General features: G+C 39.2%; 2 protein-coding genes across 2 annotated transcripts in view; both read right to left on the minus strand.

Moving 5' to 3' along the window:
* Positions 1 to 15706, minus strand: part of LOC108069027 (uncharacterized) — a 90897-nt gene that overhangs the window by 1198 nt on the left and 73993 nt on the right. The window lies entirely within an intron of this gene.
* Phb2 (prohibitin 2) overlaps positions 6406 to 15706 on the minus strand; it is a 155106-nt gene continuing 145805 nt past the window's right edge. The window contains exon 8 of the mRNA XM_070213341.1: positions 6406 to 6415. The gene's annotated coding sequence lies outside the window, so the exon portion shown is untranslated. The remainder of the gene's footprint in view (positions 6416 to 15706) is intronic.

Below are 15706 nucleotides of genomic sequence, written 5' to 3' on the forward strand. Positions count from 1 at the left end.
AAGCACCGGAGGAACGTGCATATATATCCCATAGAATAGACAAGACGACTCTGCGACAATGCCAAACATGCCATTAACAAAGGGGCGGCGCAGGAGAATTCGGCGGCGGAGGTGGTGTACATGGCCATGGGCCAACAGCCTGTGGACCAACAAATGGCAAGACATTAAAAGTACTTAAAGGATATTTGCATATTTTATGGCCAAACATAAATGCGGCTGATTACGAGACGTCGTGAAGTGGGAGGTTGTATTGCCTGGATTGCTGGCAGTGGTGCCAAACTATAAAGTACCGGAAGAAGCTAAATTGAGGTTTTCAAAAAGTAGTTAAATAATATCAATTATGGCCTAATGTTGAACTCGCTAAAAGCTTTTGTTTAAATCAAATTTAATCCTGTAAATTAGGGGTCATAAATAATGCCTGAGGTCACACGCCTTTCTTGCATTGGGCACACGTCGGTTCTTCTATGTGTCGCTGTCCGCACAACAATGATTCCATTGATTTTTTTATCGGAATTATCGTAGTTTATGCACTATTGTTTTTGTCTTATTTATGAATGTCTGTGATTTTCTTTTAATTGATATATTTTGTTTATATGAACAAGAAGAAGGCAAGGAAAGTTCTCTTAGAGCCAACTTGTCATCACTGCTGACTTGTAATATTGTAACCGTTGGCTGGACCTTGGGAAATGGGGGATAGATTTCGAGTGTGTGCAACTCACTTTACTAAATTAGTTGGCAATTAGCAAAGTGACCGCACCTGCTGCGGTCCTGATGCCGATGCTCCCTGCCAATTTACTATAGTCTCCCTACGCCCGGAAGAGCATCCATCTCTAATTGCTTTCCTATTCCGATTGGAGCGAGGTTGGAAGTCAGCGGCCATAGCGACCCAGGCAACAACAGCAGTTGAGGCCGTAAAGATTCCGCCATAAAGCATTTAACGAGCCCTGGGGAGTTCCTCCAAACACCCTCCTGTCCAAATGAAATGCATCTGCCATTATTATTGGGTCATAATACAATAAGCCCTAACTGCAGTTGGTCCGCAAAGGTTATTAAATCCTTTTTACTTTCTGGGTGATGCATGCAAACGGTTAATTGAAATCGTAGTGCTAAAAAACGGAAAAACTTTTCCGGGATTATCGAACAAAAGCTCAGATAAAACCTTTGAAGTACACAGGAAAAAATGGAACAATTTTGGATGATTTCATTTTTGAATAAATTTGGAAATATATTTTGTTGGGTATATGAACATTTATACTTTTAAATATTATAGAACGTTTTAATTACCCAGGTGTGAAATAGAATAATTTTGTTTTGTTTTTTTATTTTAATATTTCGAAAATAGCTACTTTTTAGTTTTGTAAAAAATAGGTAATGTTAAAATTTTTTAAATTTTTGATTGAAAGTTCCCAAGTTTTTTTTCGTGTGTATGTGTGTGGAAATGTCAGGCGTACACCTTTGGACTCGCTTTTGTTTAGTGGATCTGCTTTCCAATTAATTGCCAGACAAAGAGTGAGACTGAAACACGGCCGGCAATTAATTTTCACCATGGAAAGTACCTTTTCCTGGAGCAGGAAAGCGGGAAAGCACACACGGACCGAAGGAGAGCGACTGCCAGTTGCCAATTCTCACGCTCAACGTGGCCGAAAGCCTTTGTAACTTATGTGGAAACGTGACATTTTCTCGGCTACTGGACAAAAATTGATGCCGCCGAGCCGTCTTAGCGAGCTGGAGAGGATTGGTCCAGCATCAGCAATATCTTTAGCTGTAGCTGGAGCTGTAGCTAAAAAGCTGCAGCAACTGTCTTGTTTCCTGGCCCGTACGTGTCTGGATTTTTCCCTGGTTTTTATTGCGGCTTCTGTTGGCTTTTTGTTGGTTTTGATGTCACACAATGACACAGTTTTTCACGTGCGGAGCGCTCGTAATTTGTATTTGGCCTCGTCTCGCATTTAAGTTGATCTCATCGAAAATGTCTTAATTAATTTGCGCTGGAAAGTGGCACAAAACCAGCTGCCCCAACATCCCAAGAAAAGATGTACAAAAAAGTGGCGAAAAAAACTGTAAGAAACTCACTTAATTTATGACTGACACGATACAGAAGATGACTTGGCGTGAAGCCCCACAAAAGGTTTATGATTTTTTCCTTTATTTTTTTCTCTGCGGAATCCTTTTCAACATCCTGTCTGCCTGTTGCTATTTGTTGTTGCTGTTTCCTGTGCAACGCGCCAAGAGCCACCGCCCCCAAGGGGCCTCGAAAAAAAACACTTGAGCAAATGAAGCCCCCAAAGAGTCAATATGTGTGAGCGAGGGGAGTTATTATGCACATATGTACATATGCTTATGAAAAATATGTAACCCAAGACGGAGCTCGAGCACATAATGAGATACCCAGCACACACAAAATATGTAAAAAAACAGAATCTACAAAAAACGAGAATGAAACGGAAAGCTTTAAGAAAAAGGAAAGGATGAGGATTACTCGACTAACCAATACACTTTTATGGAATATCTTTAGGTAAGCAAAATTACATTGCAACAGGATGTCTTTTTTCCACATTTAAAAACTTATTTATTTTTTATTGGGAATAGTTAGCTAGCGAATAGTTATAATATGTAATACATAATTATAAATTTAATGCATAACGAATTTGTAAGTATTGAAGATAGAAATAATAATTGATTTTAAATTTTAAACGCTTTTAGCCATTTTAACCATAAATCTAATGGAATAAAAACGTCCCAAAAAACAGAAACCTGGGAGAAAAAAGCTATTCCTATTTTTTGAGTTTATCCAACCATTCGGGTGCCTGTATAATCGAGAAAAACAAGTGCACATTTGAGTTTTAAATGTGGCAACCAGTTTGTACAACTCGAAAATCCTTTTTGCTACCCTTTCGGCACAGGCTGCAGGCAAAAAAGCAGGCAAGTGCGATAAAAGCCACGTCAAAAGGATTAGGGCAGTGCAGCTGCAGATGTGTGAGAGCGTGTGTGCAAACGGAAAATGTCTGTGCACGAAGGTGTGGGTGGCTGGGCTTTTGTTTGTCCCAACAAAGCCAAGAACTGGCAGAAGAAAAATGTATAAAAAATATCGCAAGGAGGTGGAGAGTACACAGAAAAAGGAAAAGTGTAAGGAGCACGACCTGCTTGTAAACCAAAGAGCTCATAAAAGGAAACGCACACACGCACATGCGAGTGTGTGGCACATTAATCACACTAAAGAGTTTTACAAAATGCAACCCGACTCTCCTTCGGAGCTAAAGCCAAAAGTTGTAGCCGTGGCCGTAGCTGTAGTTGCTATTGCTATTGCTGTTGTCACCACTTTAAGCTGCGGCTTAAAAATCGCGTACGTCTCACGCGGCAAGCGGCTTACAGCTCAGGGCTTAGGAGGCTAAGAATCCGCGTCGTCCACCAACGCCAACACTTAAAGCTCTCATCACTCTACAGTGGAACCTCAGTAGCTCTAATTCTATCTGAATGTAAAGGCAAAGGAAACTAGAGGTTTAGGGATATCCAAAAGTTTGAGACCAAAAAAAATAAATGATTTAAAATATAATATGTAGAAAATGTAATATCAGAGGTTTTCTTTTAAAATTAATTATTAATATTGAGTGAAAATATTAGAATATTTTTAAAAACTTCTACTTGTACTTGTAAATATTGACATCTTAAGAATACCTTTTAAAATGCACGAAAAGAACAGATATTGTCTTGTCATAAGTAATAATAACTAAATTAAGTAAAGAACAAATTTTCTAAAGAGTAATATTATGAACTCAATAGGGAGTCTTGACTGTATTCCTCAAACATAAATGCAATATTCCTTCCGCGGAGACGCTTTTTGTCCTTCTTTTTCTTTATTTGATTTCATTTCCTTTTTGTCAAGCGCTTTTCTGTGCGAAAGAAACACCTTCAGCCTCAGAACTCCCCCTTGCTAGCCACTCCCCATCGCCCCTTTTTTCACTCTTCCTCTTTCCAGTTCTCAGTTGCCTTATTATGTCGTTCTTAGCACTTTTGATTACTTTTTATCCGCTTTGGCCGCGGGTTTCATAGCTCACAGCATTTTACTTTTGTTTGCTGTTGCTGGTTTATATATCCAATCCTCCCCTTCTGATTTTTCCCCCGAAAAGCCCCTCTTTTTGCCACGTCCCCCGCCCTGTTCTAGTGTGACTAATGACGTTGTGGACCATGGACAACGCTTGCGTTTGTTTAGTCCCCATCCAAAACTCCATCCCCAACCCAGAGCTGTGATGTAAATAAATGAAATAATATTCTTTTGCTGTTGTCCCGCCATGAAAAATTAACGCTGACCACTCTTGACTTCTTTTTTGGTTTTTGCGGGATTTTTTTTGGTTTATCTGTGTTTTTTTGCACGCTCTTGGTTTCGCACTGCGGACAGCTTGGATTTTTGCTTTCATTTGTCAAGTGGCGCTGGATCGTTGTTAAAATACTCTATAGCAAAGGATTTCCGCAATCTCAATAGGCACTTATTTGTCTTTGGGTATTTCTGATTTTTTTAAATAATTAGAAATGAGTTTAATTTTTAAAACAAAATGTAATCAAAACATTAACGACATGTTATTCGAAATATAAAATCAAGTTATATGTATTTATAAATTGTATTATCTTATCTAGTCTTCGAAAAAATTAGGAAAATTAATATATAGAGTATTAGAAACAGCGGTTTTCCGAAAAGAATGCTTCGCCAGAATTCATTTACTTTATCACAATAAAAGAGGAAATAAAACCGTGTTCGCAAGGGGAAGTGGAAAAGTTTGCTTGCTCAAGCTGTTATTTGAAAAGCATTAATCACATCCATAAAATTCCTTGTGCTTAACTGGAAAAAGAAGATAAATAGCATATAAATAGATTTCCCACTGACGTAGATGTAGATCGAATCAATAGCGGAAATGGAATAAGAACTCAAGAACCAACTGCCGTGCCAAAAATAGTAAAATGATTAACCCAATGGAATTCCCCCTGCGCATTACAGGTGCTATTGAATCGCCCTCGATAAAGGTAAGTCCAATGAATCGAAATTCCACGGTCACCTCTCATTGATAGCCATAAAATCGGAACTCTGGAAGAATACCTATGCGAAACTTGAATGTAAATATTGCTTTGTTTTCAATTTTTCGCATTGTGAGTGACAATTGGGGCCAATGTAATGTGTGGTTTTGTATGAGAAGTGCGTTGTATGGAGTAAAGCTCAAGATGTTAATAAAACAACTGGAAAAGTGATGTGACGCCTTGTATACGGAATTTGAAAACCCTTTTATTGAGCAAATGTAAGTATGTTATTATACTTTGGCATCATTATAGATTTATTGGTGGTATTTTAATTTATTTAATTTTTAAATCCATTTATTGGTCAGTTCGCCTTAATTTTATTGATCACTTAACGTCCGTAAGCTTCTAAAATTCTCCTTCTCGGAAATTAAACCTTTAGCTGCCTCAGAGATTAATAACATATATACATACAAACGTACAAATATATATTTTTGATTTGATGCCAAATTGAACAATCCGCTGAGTCGCGCCCAATTCCCCGATTCATCAGCGGGGGCTGCCACATCACAAAATCAAAATCAAAAGCAATTAAAATGCAAAGCCGCAACGCGTCTCATAGGGTAGAAATGTATAAAAATGTGACGTTGATGAGGAGTTGCCCCCGCTGATGATTTTGAATTTTTTGTTGTCGTTCTTGATTTCTTTATTGAAATGTCGACATGCTTACTAATCAACGAAACGGTCAAAGAATGGGAAAGACCGACGAGAACTTCTCTTTTATTAATCATGCGCTGAATGCACAAAGAGATCGGGAAATTCTGACTGGGGGACAGGGGATCCCTTTCTTGTTGAGACAGGAAATCGAAACCGAAATGCAGCGACAGTTGGCCCAACGTATTTGGTTCGATATTACCGCTTTTGATACAAACGTCGTCAAAGAACCGTTGGTTTCGGCCTTTTGAAGTCGCCTTGGATCCAAAATGTTCATTGACTTTAATTTATGCCCTACGAGTGTTTATTGTTTGCATATTCTTTTGCCCTGACACTTTTCTTCGTTCTTTTTTCTTCCGATATTAACGAAAGTTTTCGTTGTAAAAGGGAAATCCCTTTTTTGGGCTGGGCTAGGTTTATATTTTTCATTTTTGGGTTGGGCTGGGCCATCATCCATCCCGACCATCCTCTCTATTGACCTAGAAAATGGAATACAATAAGAAAATGTTGCGCCCGCCTTTTTGTTTGTAAGTGAAATTTTTGAAAAAAAAAACGCTATCAGCCAAAATGTCTTTGGGAGATGTTTTCCACGCGTTGGCGTTGAGTGATGAGAAAAGTGGGTAAAATGAAGGTAACAGGCGGTTAAGGAAGGTACACATCTGCATTGAGTTGTCAGCTGCGTGTTGGGGTCTCCGCTAATGAAACCGATAATGAATGGGTTAATAGATCCCCATAAATAATAAAAATGTTGAAGAGGCGAAGCTGCATTGAATTTGTTTTGAGCGAAAGCATTAATTATCCAAAGTTCTCAGGGGTTTAATGGTGGTCTTAAAAACTGTTAAGTGGTAAAATGATGAGGCGTACATTTCTTTATGGCTTTTCACATGTTTAGAATGTGTGTATGACCAAAAAATGCAACTTTGAATTGGTCACGAGAATTCATAAATTTTTTATTGTTTTTAAACTTTTGTTGTAACCAGTAAAACTAAAAGATATTTTTGAAGTTAATTATGAAAAAAATGTATGTTGTTTAAAATACCTACTTTACTTCAGTATAGAAAGATTTATGATTAATGTAAAAATATTTGTTTTTAAAATGGTATACAAATTCAACTTACGAAATGTAAATTAAGGGGGCAATAACGTTATAATTAATATTATTATCATTATAAAATGTAAGAAGTTGATCAAATGAATCATCACTTACATGAGTCACAGTGAAAATTAACGTAACCAAAGAAAAAAGTATTTCATAATTTTAAAGAGATTTCCATCTTCTCATAACTAAATTCCAATTTCAATTCCCGAAAATTCCTTTTACCCAAAATGACCCCATTTCTATATCCCCAAATTGATTACATCTTCCCCAAAGTGAAATCTAATTTACCGATCAGCAATTATGTGACATTCATTGCCAGCTGATTTCCCCCGCACACAGCTTACCCCAAAAAAGGAAAAAGAGATCCGAAAAGCACTTTATTAATATCCGATATTTAACCCAATTTCTAGAGCATGACGCTAATTGTATTTTAAATATTATTTGCCACCGATTGCTCACCTTCTGCTCCACAAAAATACAACCGAAATCCACAATTTGCCGTTAAGTTTAACAAATACAAATTTACACTTTTTGTTGATCAATTAACACGCACACAAAGATCCAAATGCTCTTTTCTATTTGCTTTTTACACACTTTTTTTGTTGGTTGTACCAAGTAACGTAAGAATTTCGTAATATTTGTTGAACTGTGGAAATTTCTTTTTGCACAAAGAATTTCTTACTTTCACACTGTGACGAAACCCGCGGAGATACTATATTTTTTTGCCGTAGAAAATTTGCATAAAAACGAAACGAATTTCAGTTTGGATGTTCAAAGCCGCAGCTCAAGAAAAATCTCGCGTGGGTCGAAGCGCACGCGCACAATATCTTAGCCCGCTCCCGATGTTGGGGCTTATATTCTCTGAATTATCTGGCAAAAGTTCTGATCTCTGCGATCGCGTAAGACACCGAACCGGTCGGAGCGACGAGCTCCAAGCTAATGAAAAGCCGAAGTTCTGGGATCCCGAGAGTTGAGTGGCCAGAACGCAGATAAATCCGCTGCCGGCGTCGCAGTCGGCGTCGCTGTTAACTGGCCCGACTTAACAGGGCAATGTTAAACCGGTCCTATATATATATGAGAGTATACCTATACCTATAGCTCTGCCATCCATCTCCCGCTTTGTTTTGGGCTCTAATTTCTAAGCAAACGCTGGACGGTGAGAGATTCGAGATTCGGGACTCGAGAGATTCCCTCAGATAAACGGCAAACAGTTGTTTAATAGTTTTCTTTGAATTTTGAGCATTTTTATGTTGCTGCTGCTCGTTTGATTTGTTTGCCGAGAAATGCGACTCTCGCAGGTATTTAAGTTTCATTAACATTTCGAGGGTCTGAGGAAAGGTCTGTGTCAACCTTTATTTGGTGGCATCGTAATATTCAGCGTCTTTGTGTGCGGTGCGTGTGAATTTTTTATGGTTCATTAAAACTAAAAGCAGAGCTTGCCTGTTCTTAGTTTATTTATAGCAGAAGATTGGCATTTTGGGAGGGACTGTGGGAGAATCTGCGCCGAAACTTAGTCGAGGCAATGAACTTGGGCTGTAATGCATGCTGAAATCGGCCGATTTCCGCGAGAAAGGAGGGAGAGGCCGGCTGAGAGAGAGAAACTGTCACAGACATGATTTACGGCAAGTAAACTTTAGAATATTCAATCGCTCTGGCATACAAAACCTTTCAAAATGCCGCAAGGCCAAAGCCATCAAAAGAGCCATAAAAAAGGCAAAGCATGAAATATGAGCACAAATTATGAACAGACATCACGTCAAAGGATTAACAAGACCGAAAGCTCTGGCGGATTTCAAGGAAGTCCGTCAGCGAGGGCATGAACAAAAAACTGAAAAACCGAAGAAAAGGTCGATAAAAATCTAACAAAGTTTTGTTCTTCGCTGGGCGCGTTAAATGGTCAACACCCATATATCGAAGGGCCTTTGAAGTCTGTGCTTAAAATGCAGATTATGTGCGTTGATTAAATATTGTTTTTTAATTTCTTGCCAGCCGCGCTGTCCAAATTAAAAATGCACAGGCAACGACGTGTGGGAAATGCATAGGAAAAGATTTGATTTTTTCTTGTCAGCATGCCGAGCACGTACTGCTGCATAATAAAAAGAAAACATATATAAAAGTGAAAAAAAAATGGAAATGGAAGGGGCATGGAGGAAATATCGAGAAGGGGCGGAGGAAATTCTGAAAGGCGAGAGAGCGAAAGATGGTTCTTATCAGCGCAAGTTCGTTGCCTGAGTCTTTCGTTTCGGGGCCTTATCAAATTTGTGGAAATCGCTTATAACGGTATAAGGGATTTATCAGGAAACTGTCGGAAGATTTGCATAACACACACGGCGGCCAGACAGCTAAAATAAATCTCCGGGCTTTGTTCGCCTTTGTGCGTGCGCCAATTCTGCGAGCAACCCACACACTGCAGATCATCGCGCACCACTCTGCACCACTCGCCCCCCCCACTCACGTCATGCAAATGAAGCGGCGGTTGAGACTGCGATCTAAAATTAGCTGCAACTTTTGTTAGGCTTCAGTGATTCCGAAGTCTGCACTTTTGTCGCTGTTTTATTTTCCGTTTCGGTTTTTATTTCAGTTTTTAAGCGTTTTTTCTCGCCGCTCGCTGCCTTTCTTTGGAAAGCTTGTCCGCCCGTTGATTGATTGCCCCGCGCTGCAGATGCGGGCTGGGTCTTCCCTGAATGGCGACTCCGCCGTGCGGGCCTAACCTCTGTGCACTGCCCCTCCTCCCGTTTTTCTGCTCCAGCTCCATCTTTCCCTACTTTGCCTTACATTTGACTGCCGACTGGCCCAGGCTCTTTGGATTTTACGCTTAATTTGGCTTTGATTGATGTTTTAGCGTTTGATTCATACGAAAAGTTAGTTTGTGCGGCGGTTCACTGAACTTGCCAACTGCAGCGGTCAAGCGAGGGAAGTTTAAGAGGTTTTGGTTTAGATCAAACAAAAATAAACAAATAAATTAAAAATTAAACATTTCAATATTTTGGGAAATATATAAGGACTAATTTTGAAAAACAAATTTCAAATATATTTCACTGCATTGTTTAAACAAAATATTGTTATTTTACATATTTTAAAGATTGTATTAAGACGTAAACGTATTTATAATTCAAATAAATGTCTGGAAAAAAGATATATGTTTTTTTAGGAAGTCAAGGACTACCAAATATTTGTGAAAGAATGTCACATCTTTATTTCTTCTCTTGATATTGACTTATTCTTTATTATTTGCACTTTTCGAAATGTGAACACTTAACCCTCGCCACCAGCTTTATTTTCATAACTCAAACATTCCCCGACTGACAACTCAACTTGCATTCTTCGGCTGCCTATCTCCGCATCTGCGACTACCTGTGGAACCACCTGCACCGCCCGCATACCCCTGCACCACCACCGCCGGGCGTACATACATTCATCAAGTGAACAGCTGACCCACTTCGCCGCTGGAACTGTTGACTGCCCTTTTGTGATTTGGACACAGGTTGGAAAGCAATTAATTACATTACAACGCAAACGTGGACGTGGCCACCACCGCCACCATCCAAGAAACCGCCAATAACCAGCAGCACCACCTCCGAAAACAACAGCAATGAAATTGTTAACAGCTCCAAAGGCAGCGTCAATCAATCAGCAAGCATTTTACCAGTCAATGGCCTCAGTGGCAGTCAAAGCAAATATAGAACCACTGCCAGAAGTAGAGGTAGAAGTGGAAATATTGCCGGTGGAAGGAATCAGAATCGGAATCGAACTCGCGACTTCACGCTCCGTGTGCCATTATCATTATTTATTTGGTGCGACAAACGTTTCGCCACCAATTAGGGCGAGAAACGCGGACATTTTTCATTCTCTACGGCAGCGACAGGAATGGCGGAAAGTTGCCAATTTGGCTTTCGTTTTCGGTTCACTTATGGCCACGGGTGAAAAGTTCTCAGGCGACTTTCGGTTCTTGGCTAGTTAGATACAGTAAGGACTCGCTTGGTTGTCTTTAAATTATTAATTTGAAATGAAAACTATACAAGATGATTCAATTAGAATTGAAGTACCATCAATCTTTATATAAATCATTTTTTAAAGTTTTGCAAAATGTTTTCAATTTAAGTTGATAACAAAAAATGTTAAAATTAATTAAATTAAATGGAAAATAACTGATATTTGATTTTTAAAAAATAAAAATGTATTAAATTTGTTTCCCTTTAATTTTTTTTCCTTAAAACAACACAAAAAACCTTACGAGCGATCTCTGTAGCTCCCATTTTCTATATCCTCGCCTTAATAGGGCTGCAAGTTCAACTGGCAGCAGCGACTGAAACTGGCTGAAACAATGCCCTGTTATGGATCCGCTTAACAAGGATGACGGCTCCCAGCCAGAGGCACTAAAGTCAACTGGCGGAGCGGTGGATTCCATATTCAAATGCGAGCAAACATGCACAGCATCCGCATCCTACATACAAACGGAAAACGAAACAACAACACAACCAAGGGCAGGCTCCGCCAAAATCAACAAGAAAACCCGAGGAAAACCCCGAAAAAAAACAGAAAACAGGCTAAAAATGAGAAAAAACACAGGCGAAGAAACGACTTTCGGCATCACGTTTCACGAATTCGCAGCAGAACACGGCTCCGACTTCTGGCACATTAAAAGAAAACAAAAGCAGCGAAACACCCAAAGCCCAGAGAGCCCAGCAGCCAGCAGTACACACAAAAAGATTGAAATAAACACGGCTCAGAGCCAAAGCAATAAGTAAAAGTTGCTGCCAAAACGAAGAGCCAGAAGACTTGCAGCGGCAGAAGAAGCGGCAGCAATCTTTGTAATGTATGCTCCTCGGTGCGATTCATTGTTCGACTCCTCCGCCGCCGCTGCCGCCACCACCCGCACTATATCTCGGCTATAACCCCGCCGAAAACCCCTCCAAAACCCCCCTTCATGATCGACGGTTCTGCACGCGCTCACGTTTGGGAGCATCGCGAGCAGCGAAATATTGGGAGAAAATTGCAAATAGAGGCAAACAAATCTAGAATTTGTAAATGGCTTTAAGCGACTTGCAAATGCTCTGGGAATCGAAAAACAAGTGACTGGGATAAAGAAGAATATCTATAAAATAAGGTCTTCCAAGAATGTAAATGCAAAAAAATTTTAAATAAATTAAATTAAATAATTATAATTAATTTTTCAGAGCCCAATTCTACCATATATATATTTCCTTATATTTCTTTCTGTGTACGTCACCTCAAGCTAAGCTGGCAAACAGAAAAAGTGGGAACAATCAAAGCGAAAGATAAGAAAATGCAATCAATTGAAATTCGCATTTAAATCCCTTCGCAGAGCATTTAAACAGCGACGTTTGCTCCTGCCTTTCCCATTTTAATTTCTCCGCCGGATAAAGTGAAAATTCGCTGACTGTTCTTACGGCTTTCTCCCACTTTTCCCCCTTGAGTTCTCATTTCTCTGGCTTTCTGTATTCACTTTTTCTTAGCCACCAATTGACATTTTGGCAGTCATGCACTTCCTTTTCCTTTTTGCTAATTTATCGCCGTCACATATGAATGTGTGTGCTTTAACCCTTTTTCGCTTTGAGGAGATATTGCTACCGAGTGCAACTGCAGTTGCATTCTTATCGAAACCGCACAATCAGCAATGGAAAAAGGGAAGAAGCCAATCACTGGCAACGATGATGATGATGATGATGATGGGGATGCTCTGGATGTTGCTGCTGTCGATGATGCTGCTGCAGTTGCAGTTGCGGATGCGGATGAGTGCAAAAGTTACAATTTCAAAACAAATAAATTCATGCTGCTGGCTAAAAAGGGCAGCCCAAATGGACGGAGGAGTCGCTGTCTCCGGCTTTTCGCCCTAAGCAAACAAATCAAGGAGCGACTCTCGACTCGACTCTCTTTTCGCCGGCAGTTAAAATGCAATGGGGCTTGACTTCAATTGTTCTGCTCAAGGAGGGGGGAAAACAAAACGTGTATATATACACAAAAAATGCAGCAATTATTTCTTGACTCTCTCGCACTCAAACGCTTTTTGTCCTTTTTCTTAGCTGCACTTAAAGGAATATTCTTTTGCCATTTCAGTGCAGTACGGTTTTGAGCTCAGAAGAGTTATAGAAGTTTCTAAAAAATCAATAAAACGAACAAATTTTGCTTTATTTTAAAGTTATTACAATAATAATATTTGTTCTTGAAATAAAGATATTTAAGCGTTAAACCAAATCATTTTTAATCAAAAATCTACGAATTAAACATAATATTAAAATTTTTTAAACATTGTGACACATTTTGAATGCTTTTTTTGGTAATTCAAGATTAATTGTGCAGTTATGAATGCTTTTTTGGTAATTCAAGATTAATTGTGCAGTTAAAAACCTTTTATTAAAAATGTCAAACAGTTTTTTCAAATGGAAGTTCCATTAAAAATAAATCCAAGTATATAAAATGCACAATGGTTTTTCTGTGCCAACTTTTTCAAAATATGCTTGGTTTACAGAAATATTAAATTTGATACTATTTTGTGTTTCAACTCGGATGTCCTAGTTTCTTTACATATTTTTTCGTGTGCAGTACTCTCCGTGCTGTTTTTAGTAGCAGCTACAATAATAATCCATTCCCAACGCCCCCAGCCCCTGCCACTTTTTCGCTGACCCGTTCGCTCCTGCTATTTGTTTGCTCATTTGCTTATTTGCATGGAAGCAATGGCAATGTCGTGCTCGCCTCTGCCCCTGAACCTCCTTCGGTTTATGTGTGGCTTCCTGGCAAAAACTCCTCTCGAATTGCGGACCCCGGCATCCATATGCATGTTTTGATTTCGTTTTCAATTTCAGTTTCATTTGTGGGTCTTCGGCAGGCTGTCCCAGCATGCAATTGTTCTTCTTCGCCTGACAACTTCTGGTCTATTTATATTTGTTTTGTGCTGATCTCAAAGTCAGCACATTGAACTTATCTAAATGCCAGCGGGGCAAAATACGAGTTCTAGCACACGAGAGCATTCAAATAATGTTTTGCCATTTGTTCCTGGCTCCTGGCTTCTGTCCCCAGTTCCTGGCTTTGTTTGTTGGCCTTTATGTCAGCCTTTCGCCTGTTGAAAACTTTCACAGGAAGAATTTTGCTGATTTTTGGGTGCTGCTAAGCAAAGAAATAGTTTCTAAAATATTCGCGTTTATTGGGACATTTTTCTTGGCCAAGCAGATATACATAATTATTAAATAGGTGAGTTAAAAGAAGTCATGGAAAATTAATTTTAAAATTATTTTTAAATTTTACTATATTATTCACTTTATTGACGGTGGGACTAGTCCTAACAAAAAGAAAAGAATTTGTAGTAGGTAATTTAAATAAATATTTGATATTTAATAAATAAAGAGCTAGTCCTTTGAAAAACTCCCCCATTTAACCTTGAACTTGGAGTCATCAGCGTTGGCATCTGAGCAAGGTCAAGTAGGCAAATTCAGCGAAATAACTAAACCAAACCAGTCGGGCAACCCAGTCGGTCCAAGTCCAAGCCCAGTCGCCCCCCGAACCACACCACCCACTCCCTGGGCAGTCTGGGCAAAGCTTAGACTAACGTAATTTAATAAAACGTTTAGCCGATTAGATACGTTCGGTGTATGCACTAAAATGTATCCATTAGATACGCTATCTGGGCTGCAGTGCGGATACGGGATACGGGAGGCGGCAAGTGCAACGAACGAGCCAAGCAGCCAAAGCGTCTCCGGCAGCAAAAGTGGCAGCAGCAGCAGCAGCAGCTGCACTTGCCTGAGCCAAAGTTAAAGCCAAAGCCAAAGCTAAAGTTAGAGCCACATCCAAAGGCAGAGCCCAAAACGCTAACGAGACTTTGGCCACGCTCTCCGTCTTGGCCGGCAATTGCAGTTTGGGTCTAAAGTCTGCCAAGACCGAAGCATAGGACGCTCCCTTTTACCGCGAGACGGTTTTACTTTTGTAAGGCTCTTTTTTTCTACTCTCAGCTCTTACCTCTTAGCTCTTGGCCATGGTAAATCTGCGCTGCCAATCGCTAAAATTATTGCGCTCAATCTTTGTTATTAGATTAACTTCTATTTTGTTTTCCTATTTGACTTTGCCATAAAAGCGAATCGAGCCTGGCCCGCCTGCAGTAACTACCAAAAAGGGTATTTACGACTTGCTCATAATGTTTGGCCATCGAAAAGGGAAAGGGATTCGGGGGTAAGGAGCCTAAAATTGGACTGATTGGACTATGACGGGGCACATTCGAGATGGGTCTAATGATGTTTACGTTTGAAATATGATAACACATTTTGTTTGCCTTGAGATTCTAGCTAAACCTATAGAAAGAGGCCCTCAAAAAAAGAAGGATGTTCAGCTCGACTTGTCTTACCGGCCGAAATTGATTGATTGTAATTTGATAAGGGGTCTTTTTATTTATTTATCATTAAATCAAACTTCATTTTTATTTTTTTTGGAAATGTATGTTGAAGTAATGTAAAGAATTTAATTTTGCATAAATATTTTTTATTGTTTCAAACTTAATTTTTGTGGAAATATATTTTAGAGTAATGTAAGAAATTTAATTTTGTATAAAAATGTTTTTGGCATATATAATACAAATTTATTGGAACATGTTTATTTTTAAATTTGATCAATTTGATTTTATGTGGTATCAATTTCAACTTGATTTGCGGCATCTTAATTCGATATATAAACAAAGAGAATTCGCAAAATGATATTATTTAATATCAATTTTACTAGTATTGCATGGAATAAACGATATAATATTCTAAAAGAGTATTCTCAGATCGATCTTGGCTTGCGAGTTAGCGCAACTTTCTTGTTATCTGCTGCTGCCGTTGTCTTGGCCATTTGAAAACTGAAAGTGCGCCCGGTCAGCGTCTAAGTTGGCATCGGAGCGAGAGGGTT

This window comes from Drosophila takahashii, chromosome 2R (assembly GCF_030179915.1).
Source record: "Drosophila takahashii strain IR98-3 E-12201 chromosome 2R, DtakHiC1v2, whole genome shotgun sequence".
NCBI classification, from domain to species: domain Eukaryota; kingdom Metazoa; phylum Arthropoda; class Insecta; order Diptera; family Drosophilidae; genus Drosophila; species Drosophila takahashii.